Source organism: Salvelinus namaycush, chromosome 10 (genome assembly GCF_016432855.1).
Source record: "Salvelinus namaycush isolate Seneca chromosome 10, SaNama_1.0, whole genome shotgun sequence".
Lineage (NCBI taxonomy): Eukaryota > Metazoa > Chordata > Actinopteri > Salmoniformes > Salmonidae > Salvelinus > Salvelinus namaycush.
The window spans coordinates 28,431,306-28,451,843 of NC_052316.1; positions in this window are offsets into that span (position 1 = coordinate 28,431,306).

Genomic DNA, 20,538 nt, shown 5'->3' on the forward strand with positions numbered 1-20,538 from the left:
ACTGCCCGAGTCACACCAGGAACACACAATCCCTCCATCAATGCTCAAGACTGTCCTCAATAGGCTGAGAGAGGCTGGACTGAGGTTCTTGTAGGCCTGTTGTAAGGCAGGTCCTCACCAGACATCACCGGCAACAACGTCGCCTATGGGCACAAACCCACCATCGCTGGACCAGACAGGACTGGCAAAAAGTGCTCTTCACTGACGAGTCGCGGTTTTGTCTCACCAGAGGTGATTGTCGGATTCATGTTTATCATTGAAGGAATGAGCGTTACACCAAGGCCTGTACTCTGGAGCGGGATCGATTTGGAGGTGGAGGATCCGTCGTGGTCTGGGGCGGTGTGTCACAGCATCATCAGACTGAGCTTGTTGTCATTGCAGACATTCTCAACGCTGTGCGTTACAGGGAAGACACCCTCCTCCCTCATGTGGTACCCTTCCTGCAGGCTCATCCTGACATGACCCTCCAGCATGACAATGCCACCAACCACACTGCTCGTTCTGTGCATGATTTGCTGCAAGGCAGGAATGTCAGTGTTCTGCCATGGCCCCTTTCTATCTGTGCGGTGCGGACCTTTGTCTATCACTCCGTGTGTAGCCAGTTGTGATGGGTCGTTCGCAAACGATTGGCTCTTTTTGAACGCCTCTTTTTGGTGAACGTCGGCTCCCATATTTGCATACTTTTACCACTGCTTTTTGACCTCCAGGCGTCAATTATCTGCAGATAAATTATAAAAACATTATCTGAAGATGGTAACTCCTCAGTGCAGGAACAATATAGTGAGGAGAGAGCCTCATCCTAGTCCACGCAAATCTTTTCAGTGTGTAACTGTCTTCATTTATTTTGTAGGCAATCTAATAATTTGGTCAGGACATTTTTTATTTGAACTCACATTTCACGATCTGACATAATGTTAGGCAACGTTTTAGGCTTTAAAATGGTTTTAGGTCAATTTCTAAGCATTACTTAACAAAGAGACACTTGTGAGCCAAAGGTCTCTTTTAGGTGAACTGAACCAAATGATCCGGCTCAAAGAAAAGACTCGGAATGCCCATCACAGTTGATGTGATAATCTTGTGGGATGACAGAGACAGTTTTCCCAAAACCTTCTCAATTAAATGTTAACTGCAAAGTAGGCTTACCTGGCAGAAATATATCATGAGTAGGTACAGTATATAATTTGTATCTATTGTTATTTTCAAACTTTGCAATGAAATGAGCAGCAGCAGTACAGAACCATTAGTAGCTTGTGACATGTTTCATTTTTTTAAAGTAGCTCTCATGCTAGAAAAGGTTGGAGACCCCTGGATTAGTGTGATATTTCCTCTCCAAAGAATCAAATTTGTTTATTTGTCACATGCGCCGAATACAACAGGTGTAGTAGACCCTATAGTGAAATGTTTACTTACATGCACTTAACCAACTATGCAGTTGTCACGCCCTGACCTTAGAGAGACTTTTTATTTCTCTATTTGGTTAGGTCGGGGTGTGATTTGGGTGGGCATTCTAGTTTTTCTATTTCTTTGTTGGCCGGGTAGGGTTCCCAATCAGAGGCAGCTGTCTATCGTTGTCTCTGATTGGGGATCATACTTAGGCAGCCTTTTTTCCACCTTTAGTTTGTGGGAACTTGTTTGTGTGTAGTTGCTTTCTGCACTGCATGTCGCTTTATGTTCGTTTTTGTATTTTGTTGTTTTTTCGGTGTCATTTAAATAAAAGAAAAATGTACGCCTACAACGCTGCACCTTGGTCCAATCCATCTCTAAACGAACGTGACAGCAGTTAAGAATAATATAAATAAAAGTAACAAATAATTAAAGAGCAGATGTAAAATAACAATAGCGAGGCTATATACGGGGGGTACCGGTACAGAGTCAATGTGCAGGGGCATCAGTTAGTCGAGGTAATATGTACATGTAGGTAGAGTTATTCAAGTTATAATGATGCAGATATGTAAAAAGGAACATGCAGATGGTACATACGCGGACCACAAACTCCTCTCCTCTCTCTCGTCTGGTATTGAGTTGAGGAACTAGCTGCAGGAGAGGATGCATCACAGGGGACTGACACATCCACAAAACATACAGACAGACATGAAGAAACATGAGAACCATGAACAACTGCCCTGAGACAGAGACAAAGGGCTGGGGGCTGCAGAGAGGACTCCATATACACACACATTACCACTAGACACCCCATACACACACACACACACACACACACACACACACACACACACACACACACACACACACACACACACACACACACACACACACACACACACACACACACCTCAGTACAACCCTGTGTTCATTTGCAGACTCTGCATTCATGTTTAGATCAACAAAGCACATAGTGACAGCACGCTCTTCACATGCAGGCCATGCACAATGTCTAGGAAATACGTCATATTTTCATTGTTATCTGGTTGACATATTTGACATTTTGTCAACTCAACTTGATTTTACTGTGCTAACATCCTCTGAGGACAAACTATAACAAACCTTTGCAAAGCCAATCTCTGCCCAGTGACTGTAAACAAAGCTATATCCTAAATGAATTAATGAAGCCTTCACTAGAAATAGAGGATGGCATTTTGGTTCCATTACAATAACTTGGGAGACTTGAGAAGAAAATGGTTGGCAATTAAAAATACAGTCTGCCATGAATTATTCAGATGGGGCAGAAAATGTGTCTGTTCCTTGTCATTTCTGTTTATCTCATTTACACTGATGGTGTTCCCCACGTCAGTCAAACTGATGACACAGCGGAAGGGAGGGAGGCATGAGGAATTCAAAGTAACTTGTGCAAACAAGACAAGATATATGGATGTGGACACATGCCGCACCTAAAATTGTTTCCAAGAAAGTGCGCATCTTGCATGCAGAGCAAGAGACAAGGAGAAGGGAAGCACTGTGACAGGTGGAGCAGTGCTTTTCCAACTTTCTTTATACCACAGAAAACTATGGAAAACTATTTTCTATACCAAGAACCAGAAATGTAGGGGACTATCTCCTTGGAGGACAGCTATTGAGAACTGACTATGTTAACAATCTGAGGGACTGGGCAGCAATAGGGTCTGTGTTTGTCTGCGTGCATGCATTTTGAGAAGGTAAGAGCTGGGGTAATGTAATATGCAGAAGAGTTTGCAATTCATGCCTGATAATATTTTGGTTACTCTGGAAATAAAAACTAAGCTAAAACGTAACAGTTTTTCCGGAAAAAAATTAATGTTCTAGAGTAAATAAGTAATACAATACTAAAAGCACAGTACAACTAACAACGAATAAAAAAATGCAGTGTGCCTTGTCAAGCAGTGCAAAGTGAACTTTAACCCAACTTACCGCCCCCTCTGTTAGGCCAGCACCTTGTTGCTTAGCATAATGAAATAAAAACTATACACAAGCAAACACACAAAAACACACACACAAATAAAACATTTCAAAAGTTTTTATGTTGATTGCATTGATAGGCGCTCACTAAAGGGAACATATTTCAATAGACAGATGAAAGACATGATGAAGCAGACATGATAAAACCGACAATGTCACACTTACCCTTTTACTAGGATTGTCCCGCACTTTCATGTCCTGCAATGACAAGAAAACAAAACTAAATTTACTATTGAAAATTATTAAAGGAGTAGTTCACTATTTTACAACTTGATGTTAGATGGTTCCTCACCCTGAAAGTAGTCTATGAGCCAGGATAAACTGTAATCCATGGTCCAGTTTTCTTTAAACAGCCATTACAAACTTCAGCTAACTTTAACCACTGCTATTTAAACATCTATGGAAATGATGGTGGCATGTGTGCATGTTTAAAAAATATATGTCCAAATCACCTGAAATATTTGGTTTGATGTTACTTAAAGGTGATTTGGCCATTTAAAAAGAAAACATATGTTACGGCTCTCGTTTGTGGAATGACCGGACCAAGGTGCAGCGTGGTATGCGTACATCATTATTTTTATTGATGACACCAAAAGCAAAATAACAACGACAAAAACGAAAGCGCACAGTTCTGTAAGGCAAATAAACTATACAGAAAACAAGATCCCACCAAACCCAAAAGGAAAATGACAACTTATATATGATCCCCAATCAGAGACAACGATAGACAGCTGCCTCTGATTGGGAACCATACTCAGCCAAAAACACAAAGAAATAGAAAACATAGATTTTCCCACCCAAGTCACACCCTGACCTAACCAAACATAGAGAATAATAAGGATCTCTAAGGTCAGGGCGTGACAACATGCTCACGTGCCGCCATCACTTCCATAGATTTTTCACTAGAGGTGGATAAAGGTAGCTGAAGTTTGTAATGGCTGTTTGAAAACAACTGAACCATGGATTCGTGAACTACTCCTTTAAACACTGCATATACACTGAGTGTACAAAACTCTTTCCATGACAGATTGACCAGGTGAAAGCTACGATCCCTTACTTATGTCCCTTGTTAAATCCACTTCAATCGGTGTAGATGAAAGGGAGGAGACAGGTTAAAGAAGGATATTTTAGCCTTTAGAGAATTGAGACATGGATTGTGTATGTGCCATTCAGAGAGTGGACATACAGCCAACTTGACACAACTGTGGGAAGCATTGGAGTCAACATGGGCCTGCATCCCTATGGAACGCTTTCGACACCTTGTAGAGTCCATGCTCCGACAAATTGAGGCTGTTCTGAGGGAATCTCAATAGTAGGAGGTGTTCTTAATGTGTTGTACACTCAGTGTATGTGCAACTGTGCTGTGCTCACAGAACAGAATAAACCACTATGTGTGTACATGTGATATGATTATTGTTTGAGCTACTATGCTGGAACATGAAGGGTGGAATACCTTAGACTTCTGTTCAAGGATTAACACACAGAGTTCTCCCAAAACATCAGGTGTCTAGAGTAGCAACCAGAGAGCAAGGGGGAGGAGGTGAGAGAAAGAATCTGATACAGTTGTACACACTTTTTCATTTCAAGCCTGTAAGTGACTAGTTCAATTTGATCATAATTGGAATTGATCCTGAACTTGAAAATATACGAGAGTGAGAAAACATTGAACATGCATCTTTTCCCTTCAGTGCTTTTTTTGTACCTTTATTTAACTTTCCTTTGATAATTTCATAATTCTAGTCTTACTCACCCGAAATGGCAGGTCTGCAGAAAAGTAGGATGAGCACACATCTTCAAGCTATGGGAGACAAGACAGGTGAGTGCTGTTATGAGAGGGGGAGTGAAAAATACACATCTCTTTGTTTCAAAGGAAAGCAACAACTCACAGTCTTAGTATGGGAAAATGTAGAGACACAGAGAGTGAGAGAGAGAGAGAAAGAGATGTGCTGTAGTTCTGTGGCCTACCCGGTTGAGAAGCTGGTTCTGGTATATATTTGCTCTCTGCTGTTGTATTGGAACACCTTCCATTGAAACAGACAGACACAACAATCATTACATCTCTATCATCGTATTGATGCTGTAGCAGTAAGGTGGTAGGAATGTGCAGATTGTGATTACACAGCCATAACAATCCACTTCCAGTGCATCACAGACATCAATTAATGCATTTTAACAACATAACATGAGGATGGGGAATTGGAGAGTGCATTGAAGCTTTCCTACACTCAGAAAAAAAGGGTTCCAAAAGGATTCTTCGGTCATCCCCATAGAACCCTTTTTGGTTCCAGATAGAACCCTTTTTGGTTTCAGGTAGAACCCTCTGTAAAAAGGTTTCTTCAAAGGGTTCCCCTATGGGGACAGCCGAATAACCCTTTTAGGTTTTAGATAACTTTTTTTCTAAGAGTGTATGTTACGCTTTAATCATATCTGTTCATATTCAAAAACTCATAGTGACCAACAAATTGAGGCTGTGCTTCTACATCTGCATTGCTTGCTGTTTGGGGTTTTAGACTGGGTTTCTGTACAGCACTTTGTAACATCGGCGGATGTAAAAAGGGCTTTATAAATAAATACATTTGATTGATCGCTCAATGTCACAGAAAATAACCCTTAACAAATATAATTTCTCACGTCACTGAAGAGGGATTGACACAATTGCCATTGTAAATCTATTTGTTTCAATTATTTGTGATATTATTGCTGTTTGGAACCAAATCCAAGCCACTGTTAGGAGTCATTAAGATTTTGCCTGTTTGTCAAGGCCACGGTTTGCCTGCATCAGATTAGGCTGACATGCCTCTGCCCCATGCAAGGCTGGGGGGTAATTGTAGTAGATTCAAGCTGTCAGTCATAGAACAAAGAAAGGAGTTAGAAAGGGAGAAGAGAGCCATGCATGAGAGAGAATAGCGAGAGAGTGAAATGACCAATGCAGTAAGTACTGTTACAGGTTTAGGTTTTTCCATTTATGTTTTGACGTTGGACTTTAGCACGTAGGGCTCATCGATTGGTGTCACCTCATTAGTCAATATGTGTTACACCTGTACTGGTTGCCATCTTGTTAGTGGGAAGGTGTTTCACCTGTGCTAGCCCAGGTACTATTTAAGAGTGGCTGGCCCAGTGCTCCAGTTGTCTTGATGGATGCGGAGGGTTAACACCTTTAGTCGGCACTCCCTTTTTGTGTTCTATACAAACAATCCTTTATCGGATTTTGTTTGCTTCCTGTCTTTATTAAGTTTGGTGTGGGTTTTTATTTTGTTTGCAAATTTAGTGGGCGCTCATGGTGGATGTCTTTAAGGTTCCAGTTGTTGTTGCTAGTCAACTTTCAGTGGACAACCCCATGAGTGTCTTTCAGAATCCCTCCTAAAACCCCACCTGTTTCATTTTGGTTGTTGGGCAGTGACTCTTTGTTAGTTCCCCTTCTGTTTGAGTGAAATGTTTTACTTTAGAACTTAAGAGTACACTAAAATCCAAATTTTACAGAATATTACCAAAACAGGAGTTCCTCTCCAACTGATGTATGTTATGTATATGGCTATGTGGAGGCATTCGAGTAAACGTGTAATTACGTACTAGAACAACAGGCTGAAGTCGCATTAGGCCTACTGGTGGTTGCAGCTTCTATATGCTTAGGCTACACCAGTTCTCTATGCTGCACAGTTTAGAATAAATACAATTCCAGTCAGAGAAAATCCCATAACAGAACGAAAATAGTCTTGGATAATAGGTTATAAACCAACAAGACACCAGGGCCTCTTCATAACAAAACTTACCAATTGAAAGTGCTGAAGTATGTCAAATATTTCTCAAACATTCTCTCCGTTGCGCAAGTTCAAAAGAATGCGTAATTACGCTCAATATGTTTGACGTGTAAGAATCTTGAGTTTAAACATTTATGGGTCTATTCATATTGTAAAGAACTGAAATATACTGTACCTTTGGTCTACAGTTTTATTTAAGGAGAAGTAAACTTTCATTGCACTTTAAACCTATAATGTTTTATTTTGTAAGGTAAACAAGTTCCTTTCAATCTTTTCAACATATTGTTTTTTTGCAAAAAATGTCTTAAATAAGTAGTAAATGCAAATAGACTTGAACTTTAATGATTTAAATGAGCTTGTTGATTACCAATTTATGTTGAATGGTTTTGAACAACTAAATTTTCCCTAAACTATTCAATTAGGCTACATCAGACCCGCAAACATTTTCCATGGACTAAAGTTTTACGTTTTTACATCTTGACTTGGACCTATAGCAATGCATAAGACTGTCCATATTCTATACCCAAAGCATGGTCAAAATATATATATTTACTTACTTTTGCAGACTGGGATCGCTGAGATGAGGAGAACAAGAAGCGCGAGGCTCGTGCTGCTGAACGTGTTCATTGCGCTGGTGCTGAGAACGCTCACGTAGCTCGCGCTGCCGCTCTGAGAGACTCTGGTTTGGCACTGAGAGGTCTTCATCATTACCGGTCTCTGGTTGCTCTTGGTTTATGTTCTTGCCGATCTGTGATTTCTAATCTTTCACAGGAATAATTTTAAAGCACGAGGTCACCCCCTCTCTACATCAATGACACTACACTGCGTCATTAATTCCACGCGTGCATACACTAGGGCCTATCTAATTGATGAGTAAGGCTAGGAGGGAACGTGGTGCTATAACAGAAATAACATTCTGCCTGAACAAATAAACTAATAAGATATAAAACACCATATGTTTGACATAATATCTGAAAATATTATTCGTTTTACAATTATTTTATCGTATTGTCTAAATCCAGGCCTTTATAACACCAACCCGTCAATATAAGGAAATAGATATTGTAGCTTAATGAATTTATATCCTCATTGTCAATCAAATGGGTTCAGACATGACAAGAAAGTGACAAGAAGTAATGAAAACACGATATTAAAGAACAAAACTTTACTATTTATGACCGTGGGAATTGAACAGTAGGCTATTCAGACCTACTGTTAAAATAAATATTCAGCTTATATGTTTTAAAAAACTACTTAAAATTTGCTAGTGGTTCATTGGAATTCATCAACTCTGTTGGAGAAGAGAAAGGGTGTCTTTCTGGTATGTGGAAGATCCTCGAGTGAGGCAGCACTAGTCCGGAAAGGGTATTATGGAGGCAGGAAATTGCATAATCAGGCGAGTGCCTTTATGTCAAGAGGTCCTATGAAACACCACGACTGCCTGGTATGTGACTGCTGTTTTTCCACCCCACTCATATAAGTAATGGAAGGGAAATTTTACAGTCTTAATGTCTCAATGTAGTCTGGAATATAAGATTTGAGGCCCCCAGCCTGCACAGCGGGTCAGCGAATCGAACTTTACCCCAAAATAGAACAATAGGAAGGCAGGCAGTAGAATATTAAACTTGATGTGGATAAACTAATACACATTAGCTCTCACGCACCACCACCCAAGGGTCACCAGGACAGAGTCATGTATTGTAGACTACTGTGAGAAGTTATGGTTGACCTGTATAAGACAACTTTATACAAACAAAAGCCTTATGAGAGAGCATTATGACATAATCAGGCAATGGATAGTATAGAAACAAAGCACACATTGCTTCATACCAAGCTCAGGTTGACATTGTCATCTGAGACTTTTTAATTTATGTCCAGAGCAAGTGTAACTGTTATGTGTAGCCTGTTTCAGAATAAAAATACTGTTGTACAGTAAACCCATTAGAAAGATTAAACATCTGTTAAACTTCACTATTTATCAAAGTTGTACATAACAAATTAACACCATCACAGATTGGTTCAGCAACCACACAGATGCTGAGCCAGTCAACCATTTTATTCAACCTGTCAGTTCTCTGTTTCCATCTTCTCAAATATACTATTTAAGTAGCAGTAGTGTGACCCCAGTTCTCTCAAAGCCAGCCTTTTCTCAGTAAGTTCACACAATTAGACTATGGCAATGTGCATCTGTGTTCTTCAATTGACATCAATAAAACTGTAATCAAGTTTGTCATTACTATCTGTACTAAATGGTCAAAGGTCCATCATGTCAACATCAGTTAACCCATATTCTACGCCTGGTGTGTTGAATATGGCTTCAGCTGAATAGTATACTACACTGTTAAAATTAAGTGCTTTGTAACACTAAATCTAGTGGCAGCTCAGTTGCCATCACCTTAAAGGAGCCAAAACCTTAACTTGGCTGGAGTATTGAAACATGGTTGTGAGGGTATTGGGACAGATTTAAGGTGTACTGAAAAATTCATCCGGAGGTGTTCTGAAACATGACATGGTGTGTTGTAACATCACATAGTCAAGAGCAACTCTTGGAAACACTATTATGGTGTTAGAGTCCTGTGTAGAGCAGAATTAGATCCCTTCTCTTTTGGTGTCGTTTCCTCTCTAAAGCTTCTAAACACTATGATGGCTTTTCAAATCGTGTCTAGTGCAGAATTAGATCCCTTCTTCAGGAGTTTTCAAATACTGTAAAATGGGAGTCCCTCCTCTTGTTGTATAATATTCCCTGCTCTTATATGGTGTGTTTATAAACTCATCAATTTGATCATATTACTCCAGTGCTAGCCTCTCTACACTGGCTTCCTGTTAAGGCAAGGGATGATTTCAAGGTTTTACTGTTAACCTACAAAGCATTACATGGGCCCGCTTCTACCTATCTTTCCGATTTGGTCCTGCCGTACATACCTACACGTACGCTACGGTCACAAGACGCAGGCCTCCTAATTGTCCCTAGAATTTCTAAGCAAACAGCTGGAGGCAGGGCTTTCTCCTATAGAGCTCCATTTTTATGGAATGGTCTGCCTATCCATGTGAGAGACGCAGACTCGGTCTCAACCTTTAAGTCTTTATTGAAGACTCATCTCTTCAGTAGGTCCTATGATTGAGTGTAGTCTGACCCAGGAGTGTGAAGGTGAACGGAAAGGCACTGGAACAATGAACCGCCCTTGCTGTTTCGGCCTGGCCGGCTCCTCTCTCTTCACTGGGATTTTCTGCCTCAAACCCTATTACAGGGGCTGAGTCACTGGCTTACTGGTGCTCTTCCATGCCATCCCAAGGAGGGGTGCGTCACTTGAGTGGGTTGAGTAACTGACGTGATCTTCCTGTCCTGGTTGGCACCCCCCTTGGGTTGTGCCGTGGGGGAGATCTTCGTGGGCTATACTCGGCCTTGTCTCAGGATGTTAAGTTGGTGGCTGGAGATATCCCTCTAGTGGTGTGGGAGTTGTGCCTTGGCAAAGTGGGTGGGGTTATATCCTGCCTGTTTGGCCCTGTCCGGGGGTATCGTATGTCACCAGAATAAGACCCTCATATTTATTGGAAAGGAGCAACAAGCGCATCACCTTGCACTTTCACCACCCTGTGAAGTTCATCATAACTTATTTCATCTGTAGCCTAACGTTGTGTGGGAGGACCACACAACGTGTCATCGCGTGACTCCAAGTTTACTTTGATAGGATGGTTATTATATCAGTGGCGCAGTGGTCTAAGGCACTGCATCGCACTACAGGCTGGCGTTCGATCCCAGGCTGTGTCACAACCAGCCGTGACCCAATTGGGTTAGGGAAGGCTTCCCTTGGCTCATCATGCTCTAGCGACTCCTTGTGGCGGGCCAGCACCTGCAAACTGACTTCGATTGTCAGTCAAATGTGTTTACTCTGGCACATTGGTGCTTCCGGGTTAAGCGAGCAGTGTGTTAAGAAGCAGCGCAGCTTGGCAGGTCATGTTTCTGAAGACACATGTCTTGACCTTCGCCTCACCTGAGCCCGTTGAGGAGTTGAAACGATGAGAAAATATCATAACTAGCAATTGGATATGATGAAATTGAGGAGTAAAATGGGGCAACATTTTTTTATAAATGTGTTTCCACTGACATTTCTCACATAATTCATTTTACCGACACAAAAAGATCCCACCTTGTCTTGCGTATTTTGTTTTGTGTTGACATTTGGAAAGTTTACCAATAAATGTTCTGTTTCCATCAGGCCTGTCATGACATTTTTTATCTGACATGTACTTTACTGGAAACCTGGTTATTGAGTGAATTCCTTTTCTGTTTCCTTCTTCAACCTGGTCTCAGAGCATTCCGTATTCTGTATGCAAATCCAAGACACTCCATTCTGGATATGTTACGTTTCATATGGTATGTATTAATTTGTGGATGTCCATCACCCATTTCATATGATATGTTACGAATTACAATTTGTATTTTATGTTATAAATTTTCTAAACGTACAATATGTTACGAATTTGCAAAACATATGACATGTTACGAGTTACAGTAGTAGGATCTCTTCTGGATGTTGGGGTCACAGTAGGCTAGAGAAACCTAATGCATATGCGTGTCATATGTAAAGCTAAACCACAACTCATCAATGCTATCCACATTAGCTCTATTGCATAAACATCTCAGGTGACTAATACAAAAATGTGTTGGATGATTCTCTAACCTTTATGTGTGTGTTTTCACTGTTTCACTCCAGTTATACAGTAACTGATGCACATGTGGGAACAATATCTGATACACACAATATGTTCAGCGCCATGGGGAAATATACCGCAAATATCAAATGAATGAATAAATATGAGAAGATCCCTTACAAGAGGGTTATTGCTTGAGCTGTAATTGGTCACATTGATGATATAGTTGTTTAAAGGGAATACAGATTTGCATTTATAACTGATGAGGAAGAGGATAGAGATATTGAGGAAGTTGAATAAGAGGCAGTTAAAGAAAATCAAGGACAAATATGATTAGGATTTATTTATTTATTTTCAACCAATGACTCTTAAAGATCTACCTTCCCCACTGGCATGTAGAAGCACTCAAAACAAAATATAATTCTGCAATCATTCAGCGCTCAAGCCCAGAATTCATATCTATAGAACGTGAATCAAAATGATAGCAATGGCCCACCTGAGTGTATTACACTGTAATACTTGGATATGCCATTAGATTGTTAGAGCATCCATCCAAAAATGTCTCCTCTTTTTGGGTCCAGCTGTTCCATTATCTTTTACCATATTAACCTGAGACCGACCCTTAGCTCAAAGGCGTGGAGGAGTGCAGTAATGAACCACTACTATTTCCTGTCAGTGTTTACACTTGACTCATCCACACCCTTCTGCACTTCCTACGCTAATCTGTAACTGTCTCTCTCTAACTCAAACTCCCTCCTCCTTGCTTGATTACTGTAAGATGGGTTCATCTGTGGAGGTCATTGTGATTGTCATTTTCCTGATTAGTATTACTACCAAATAGTAGCTCATGAAATGCGAAACACAATGGCTGTATCTGAAGACAGTACTAGTTCCAGGGGAGGAGCCTTTGATCCTCTTGTCCAATGCGCTTTGAAAGGGGGTGAGGAATTGGAGGAAACAAGTATAGGAGGAAGCAAGGATTTGATGACTAGATGCAGCTTTTGTGACTCATTAGTACTCGGGGGGATCTCACTTCTCAAGAGTCTTAACTACATTCCCCAATAAACAAACAGGACCACTCAGCGGCACAAATTGGGTACGATTAGCATAGCCTTCTTTACACTGTATGTGGTTGTGAAATGTACAGTTTTTGTTTCCTTCCAAACCTGACTGCTAAAACCTCTTGTTCATCAATGAAACAGATGCCTTTGGCTGAAATGTGGTGAAATGTCACAACCTTTTGCGAGTTCTAGATCACGCTGCAGTCTGAGTTTGGAGATGGGTAGGAGGTCTAGATTGGCATTTGTATGCCCAGCTCTAATTGGCTTGTTTGAGACGGGACCAGAGGTATTGTGGGAAGGTTGCTTTCTCTGTGACATATCACTGGAGTAATTACATTTAGCCATGCTCACCTCAACTTCTCTGATCATAACACTGTTTACCTCAGTACTGTTGAGCCTGTAGAGAAAGTGTCATGGGGTGAATCAATATATTTCCTATCCAGACATGTTGCTTATATAAGCCTAGCATACATCATGTCTATAAAGGTGATTTTCAATTCAAAGAAAAAACGTCCTCTATCATTTTATTTATTTAGGATGATTTTGGATGGAGATTGTTCCATTCTCAAATAATTTTTCCTGCCCTATTGTTTACAAACTGCCCAGAAAAATCACTCACAGACATGTGTTGTCTTCCTATAAATAAATATGATTAACCTTATCAATATGGCAAGTCACTGACAATATTGCATTTCTTGGAGAAATCAATGATTAGAAAACAGCTGTACACAGCTCATATACCAGTGTCCTGTGAGTGTCTACAATTATCCTGTGTTTTTCCATCTTTAGTGAGCTGTGGAAAAGCCCCTCTGGAAGCAGTAAATACTGATGTGCAACAATGATAATATAGCGCTCGTTGTGTCTCTGAGAGGAGAAGGCTGTTATCAAGATCCATTTGTCTGGTGAGGAATCTCAATAGAGCGAAGCGAAGACCGGTTGACACTATCATAGAATATGACTGAATATTGTCACTCTAATAAGATATCCACACTAGTTCATGTCATATAAATTAAATCACACATTCTAGTTCTGTGGTTTATCCTTTACCCACTGATCTCAATTTGCTAGTTCATCCTACTAACAAGAATGTATACTATACCCTAAATATTATTTTAGCTGTAAGGTTTTCCATCTAGGTAATTCGTGACTCCATGATAGAGAAATCCATGCGCTTGAAATCATGGTCAGACTAATATACTTTACCTTGGTCTCACCTTACATAATGAGTAATTATATTATTATAACAATAATGGTCGGCAGAGCAGCAAAAGTATTCTCAGTCAGGTCAAAAACTGACCACACGAATGTAATTCTGAACATTGAACAGAGGGTTTTGGACCACAAACAAACCCTTACAGAACATTTTGTTTGAGAAGCAACAGTTTCTATATAAACGAGGAGAGGAGTTAAAAGTCCTCTATTATATCTGCCAGAGCACACTACAGAATGTGAAGTGGAGATTAATATAATCAACAAAATCTTAAATCACCTGCTAAGGCCACAGGCACCAATGGTAATTACACTTGCTTTCATATTGTGTAATTATTTTTTAAATCAGATTCCATGCTCAACTAATTGCTTATCATCATCTTTTTGTATTCATTTAAAAAATGTCACACACATACACACCCTACCCCCTCCCTACCACCACCACCACCACCTCAAACTGTCTCTGCTTTGTACCATTTCTCCAAATATTTAAATAATGATTTATTATTATTTCTATTTTTATGGGCAGGTGGGACTGTAGCGTCCCACCTGGCCAACATCCGGTGAAATTGCAGAGTGCGAAATTCAAAAATACCAAATTCAAATATCTAACATTCTTGAAAATATATGTGTTACACATCAACATAAAGCTTAACTTCTTGTTAATCCAGCCGCTGTGTCAGATTTCAAAAAGGCTTTATGGCGAAAGCAATCCATGCGATTATCTGAGGACAGCGCCCTGCATACAAACATGAAAATATTTCAACCAGGCAGGTGCGCCACAAAAGTCAGAAATAGCGATATAATTCATGCCTTACCTTTGAAGATCTTCTTCTGTTGGGACTCCAAAATGTCCCAGAAACATCACAAATGGTCCTTTTGTTCGATAATGTCCTTCTTTATGTCTCAAAAATGTCAATTTATTTGATTCAGAAATACACCGGTTTCAACTCGCCCAACATGCCTACAAAGTATCTAATAAGTTACCTGTAAACTTGGTCCAAACATTTCAAACAACGTTCCTAATCCTACCCTAAAACGTAAATAATCGATACAATTTAAGATGGAATAAACTGTTTCCAATACCGGATAAAAACAACATGAAGCATGTTCCAGTTCCTGCGCATCAAAACAAGTGACACTTACTGGAGTGACACTTACCATGAATAGCACTACTTCTTAATTTCTCAAAAGAAAAACATAGAACAATTTCTAAAGACTATTGATATCTAGTGGAAGCCATAGAACTGCAACTAGGTTCCTAATAATAAGGGTATCCCATAGAAAACAAATGGAAAATCCTATGACCTCAAAAGAAATTCCCTGGATGGTTTGTCCTCTGGGTTTCGCCTGCCATATCAGTGCTGTTATACTCATAGACATTATTTTAACAGTTTTAGAAACTTTCGAGTGTTTTCTACCCAAATCTACCAATTATATGCATAGCCTAGCTTCTGGGCCTGAGTAACAGGCAGTTTACTTTGGGCACGCTTTCATCCGGAGGTGAAAATACTGCCCCCTACCCATCCTTGTGCAAGATGCCGAGTTACATGATTAAATATAACACAATCTCACACACCACCTATCATCACAACCGTTGAGCTATATTCATCCAGGACCTCTATATCAGGTGGGGTGAAAGGAAGGTCCGGAAAATCGTTAAAAACTCCAGCCACTCGCCTCCCGAGTGGCGCAGCGGTCTAGGACACTGCGTCGCAGTGCTTGAGGCATCACTACTGAACCCGGGTTCGATCCCAGGCTGTGTGAGGTGACCCGTGAGGTGGCGCACAATTGGCCCAGTGTCGTCCGGGTTAGGGGAAGATTTGGCCGGTCGGGATGTTCTTGTCCCATCACGCTCTAGCGACTCCTTGTGGCGGGCCAGGCGCCTGAAAGCTGACTTTGGTTGCAAGTTGTACGGTATTTCCTCCAAAACAATGGTGTGGCTGGCTTCCGGGTTAAGTGAGCAGTGTGTCAAGAAGCAGTGCGGCTTGACAGGGTCGTGTTTCAGAGGACGCATGGCTCTCGACCTTCGCCTCTCCTGAGTCCACATAGTTGCAGCCATAGACTGTTCTCTCTGCTTCCACACTGCAAGTGGTACCGGTGCATCAAGTATGGCACCAACAGGCTCCTGAACAGCTTCTATCCGCAAGCCATAAGACTGCTAAATAGCTAACAAAATGGCTACAAGGACTATCTGAGTTGATCCATGTATTTTATTTTATAAAAAATATTGCACTGTCTCTATGCACACTCACAGGGCCCTACACACTCACGCACACTGGCACTCAATAACACACACACAAACACTCACTCCATCATTTGCTCACACTCACATAATATGCACATACATTTATACTGACTCTACACACACGCACACCCACTCACATACGAATCATCATATACACTGCTGCTACTCTGTTTATATCCTAATGCCTAATAACCTTACCCCTATCATTCCAGTATCCCTGCACATTGTAAATATGGTACTAGAAATGACTGACTCTGTATATATACTGAACAAAAATATAAACACAACATACAACAATTTCAATGATTTTACTACGTTACAGTTCATATAAAGAAATCAGTCAATTGAAATACATTTATTAGGCCCTAATCTTTGGATGTCACATGACTGGGCAGGGGCACAGCCATGGGTGGGTCTAGGAGAGCATAGGCGCAGCCAATCAGAATGAGTTTTTCCCCACAAAAGGGCTTTATTACAGACAGAAATACTCCTCAGTTTCATCCGGGTGGCTGGTCTCAGACAATCCCGCAGGTGAAGAAGCTGGATGTGGAGGACCTGGGATGGTGTGGCCGGTTGGATGTAATTCAAAATTCTCTAAAATTCTCTAAAATGACATTGCCTTTTATTGTCCCCAGCACAAGGTGCACTGTGTAATGTCATGCTGTTTAATCAGCTTCTTGATATGTCACACCTGTCAGGTGAATGGATTATCTTGGCAAAGTAGCAATGCTCACTAACAGGGATGTAAACAAATTTGTACACAAAATTTGAGAGAAATAAGCTTTTTGTGTGTATGGAACATTTCTGGGATCTTTTATTTCAGCTCATGAAACATGTTGCGTTTATATTTTGGTTTCAAAATAGCATGCTTAGTTACTTTCTCGTGTTCTTATTTCTTATTTTTATTTCTCTTGTGTTTTTGTTCTACCTTATGTTATTTTTAGTATTACATTGTAACTGATTACTTCATTGTTGGGTTTAGAGCTTGCAAGAAAGACATAGTTGTGCATGTGACATTCAAACTTAACTTGAAACTTGAAAGAGACTACTGCTTAGTAAAATTGCCACAGCTTTTGAGCATACTGTACTTCAGTTGGGAAGACCACCAATATCTTTATGTTTAAGTGCATTTGCTAATGACGACGAGGACTATCCACATAAGATGAGGTTACAAAGTTGGGTATGCAGTCAACAAACCAGTTTCCTGTTGAGATTATGTGAGCCCTAGTGAGCCCTGTTCATGAGAGCTTGGACATAGGGCTCAGTATTACAGGGGAGGCAGATGACACTACTCTGCCACACTGGTTTAGATGACATGTGTGGAGAGGAAGGTCACAACAACAACACAGCAGTAATACACACTTCAACGGTGCAGCGGATACCAACACAAGGTCAATAATATTGGAGGACCCTTGAAAGAAAATAGGGTGCAGGATACTCATACATTTCCTACACAAAAAGTACATGTTTTCAACAACTTTCACATACCAAATTAATATTTTGCTGGTCGCCTTGAACAATTGTATACAATCTTCTTTTAGGTTTGCAGTATAGTAGCCAAGAGTACTCATATTATTCAGTATTATTAATTATAATCATTAATATAATTTGGTTAACTACCCTCTATGTTATTCCTGGCAATAGAACAAGAGATGGATGAAACACAGATATGACGATTTGAACATGCTAATACAGGGCCACACAAAATGTTCACCTGATATCAACTCATCATAAAATGCTTATTTAGAGACCTTTCTGATTATTAATCAAAGATAGAAAGGCTGTCAATGTTTTCATCACCAGTGTGAATGTACACACAGATTCCATCAGTCTCCCTCGACGCTGCAGTTCAGGTGTGAAAAGCCCTTTTGTTTGCAGGTCACATCTGCATGTTATTTGCTGTGCATGTCGTAAGGGGTTCCCACAGCACTGTAGTAGGCTACACTCCTGCCAGGTTAATTTACAAGAGACACCTCTTGCATCTGGAGGCGTGGTGGTCGAGCTTAGAAGATGGGAAAAGTGGAGTGACCGGGCAGGTTTTAACACGTCCTAAATTGCATTCACACCTTGCCAAAGGGCTTGCTGGTCATATGCAGTGATTGCAATCAAAGCCGCCTGAGGTTATTGTTTTGTGTCAACACTTCTATCGACAGAATGTCTACGTGGGCACTGACATCTTACTTTGACATTTTCAAAATATATAAATATGTGGACAGTGAGATCAAGCACCAAAATAGCAGGACCAGCGTGTGAATCACGACCACGGCAAGCAGAGCTTGTGGCATAAAATAAATGTGTGTTGGTAAAAGCTAATGGCTGTGTATGTGTGTGGGCTGTCAGAACCACAGGATACACATTAAACATGTTGGGCTAAAACAGGCTCCTTTTCCTCTAATGCACTGAACCAAACACACGCATCAGCATGTCACATTGAACTACTCAGGACTATTGTGAGAAGCTTTCTGGGAGAAGTCAATGTAAAGTGTCACCACCAAATGAAGAGTTTATTCCAAAACGCTATATATAATTTTACTGAAATGTTGGTAAATTTGAATTTCATTGTTTAAAGAACTTATGAAAGATATTGGTGTGCTTTGTCACCATCTAATCATGGAATGGGGTTCAGTGACAGACATGTATTTGTTTGAAATCTATCACTTAATTAATGGTTTCATTTCAGAGAGACAAATAATCATGTTTTGTTATAAAACGCTATATATCCTCCTCACTCTCAGAGAAATAAGTAGTACGGCTAGGTTTTACACAGTCAAATGTAACAAATAACAATTTTTTAAATGAAGAACTGTACGAATGATGCATTTGTGACATCAATATAAAACCGTTTTATTTTTAAATGAATCACTACAGTTATACGAGATCTGTATATAAAATATTTACATTTTACATTTTAGTCATCTAGCAGATTCTCTTGATTAAAGAGCATGATCATTACACCTTGTGCTGGGGACAATAAAAGGCCACTCTAAAATGTGCAGTTTTGTCACACAACAAACACAATGTCACAGATGACTCAAGTTTTGAGGGAGTGTGCAATTAGCATGCTGACTGCAGGAATGTCCACCAGAGCTGCTGCCAGATAATTGAATGTTAATTTCTCTACCATAAGCCACCTCCAACATTGTTTTTGAGAATTTGGCAGTACGTCCAACCGACCTCACAATCACAGACCACGTGTATGACGTCGTGTGGGCAAGCGGATTGCTGATGTCAACGTTGTGTACAGAGTGCCCCATGGTGGGGGTGGGGTTATGGAATGGGCAGGCATAAACTGCGGACAACAAACACAATTGCATTGTATCAATGGCAATTTTAATGCACAGAGATAACGTGACAAGATCCTGAAACCCATTGTGAGGCCCATTTTTTTAAGGTATCTGTGACCAACAGATGCATATCTGTATTCCAAGCACAGGAGGTTGGTGACACATTATTTGGGGAGAACGGGCTAGCGGTATTGGCTGGAGTGGAATGGTATCAAATACATGTGTTTGATGCCATTTCATTTGCTCTGTTTCAGCCATTATTATGAGCCGTCCTCCCCTCAGCAGCCTCCACTGATTCCCAGTCATGGGAAATTCATAGATTAGGGTCTAATACATTTATTTAAATTGACTGATTTCCTTATATGAACTGTAATATTTGAAATTGTTGCATGTTGCATTTCTATTTCGTTCAGTATAGCTTCAATGACTGTAATTTTCATCTATATTAAAGGGATCGTTCAAGATTTTGAAAAGGAAGCCTTTTATCTACTTCCCCAGAGTCGGATGAACCGGAACAGCTAGCTTGCTAATTGTTCCTGTAAACTTCCAGTCATTGCGCTAGTTAGCATTGGCTCGTGAAACTACCTCTAACTTTCTTCATATTGGACGCAGAGACATGAAAATAGTATCCACAATGGTATTATGTTGTAGCCAGCGATATTCATTAAATAATTTGAAAAAATCCAATTTTTTATTTTTTCAGATTATATATTTTTTTAAATCACAGACCCTTGCAGTACCTCTGAGAACCCCTAGGGAGCCACGGACCCCAGTTTGAAAACCCCTGATTTAAGACGCTCCTATTCAGCTCCTCATTTGACGCATGCACAATTCCTTTATGGAATTATTGCCATCTCTTCAACCTTATTAGGAGATTAATTTGGACAATAAATTGTTGTGTACCAGTATTTTATTTAATGTGTCAAATGATA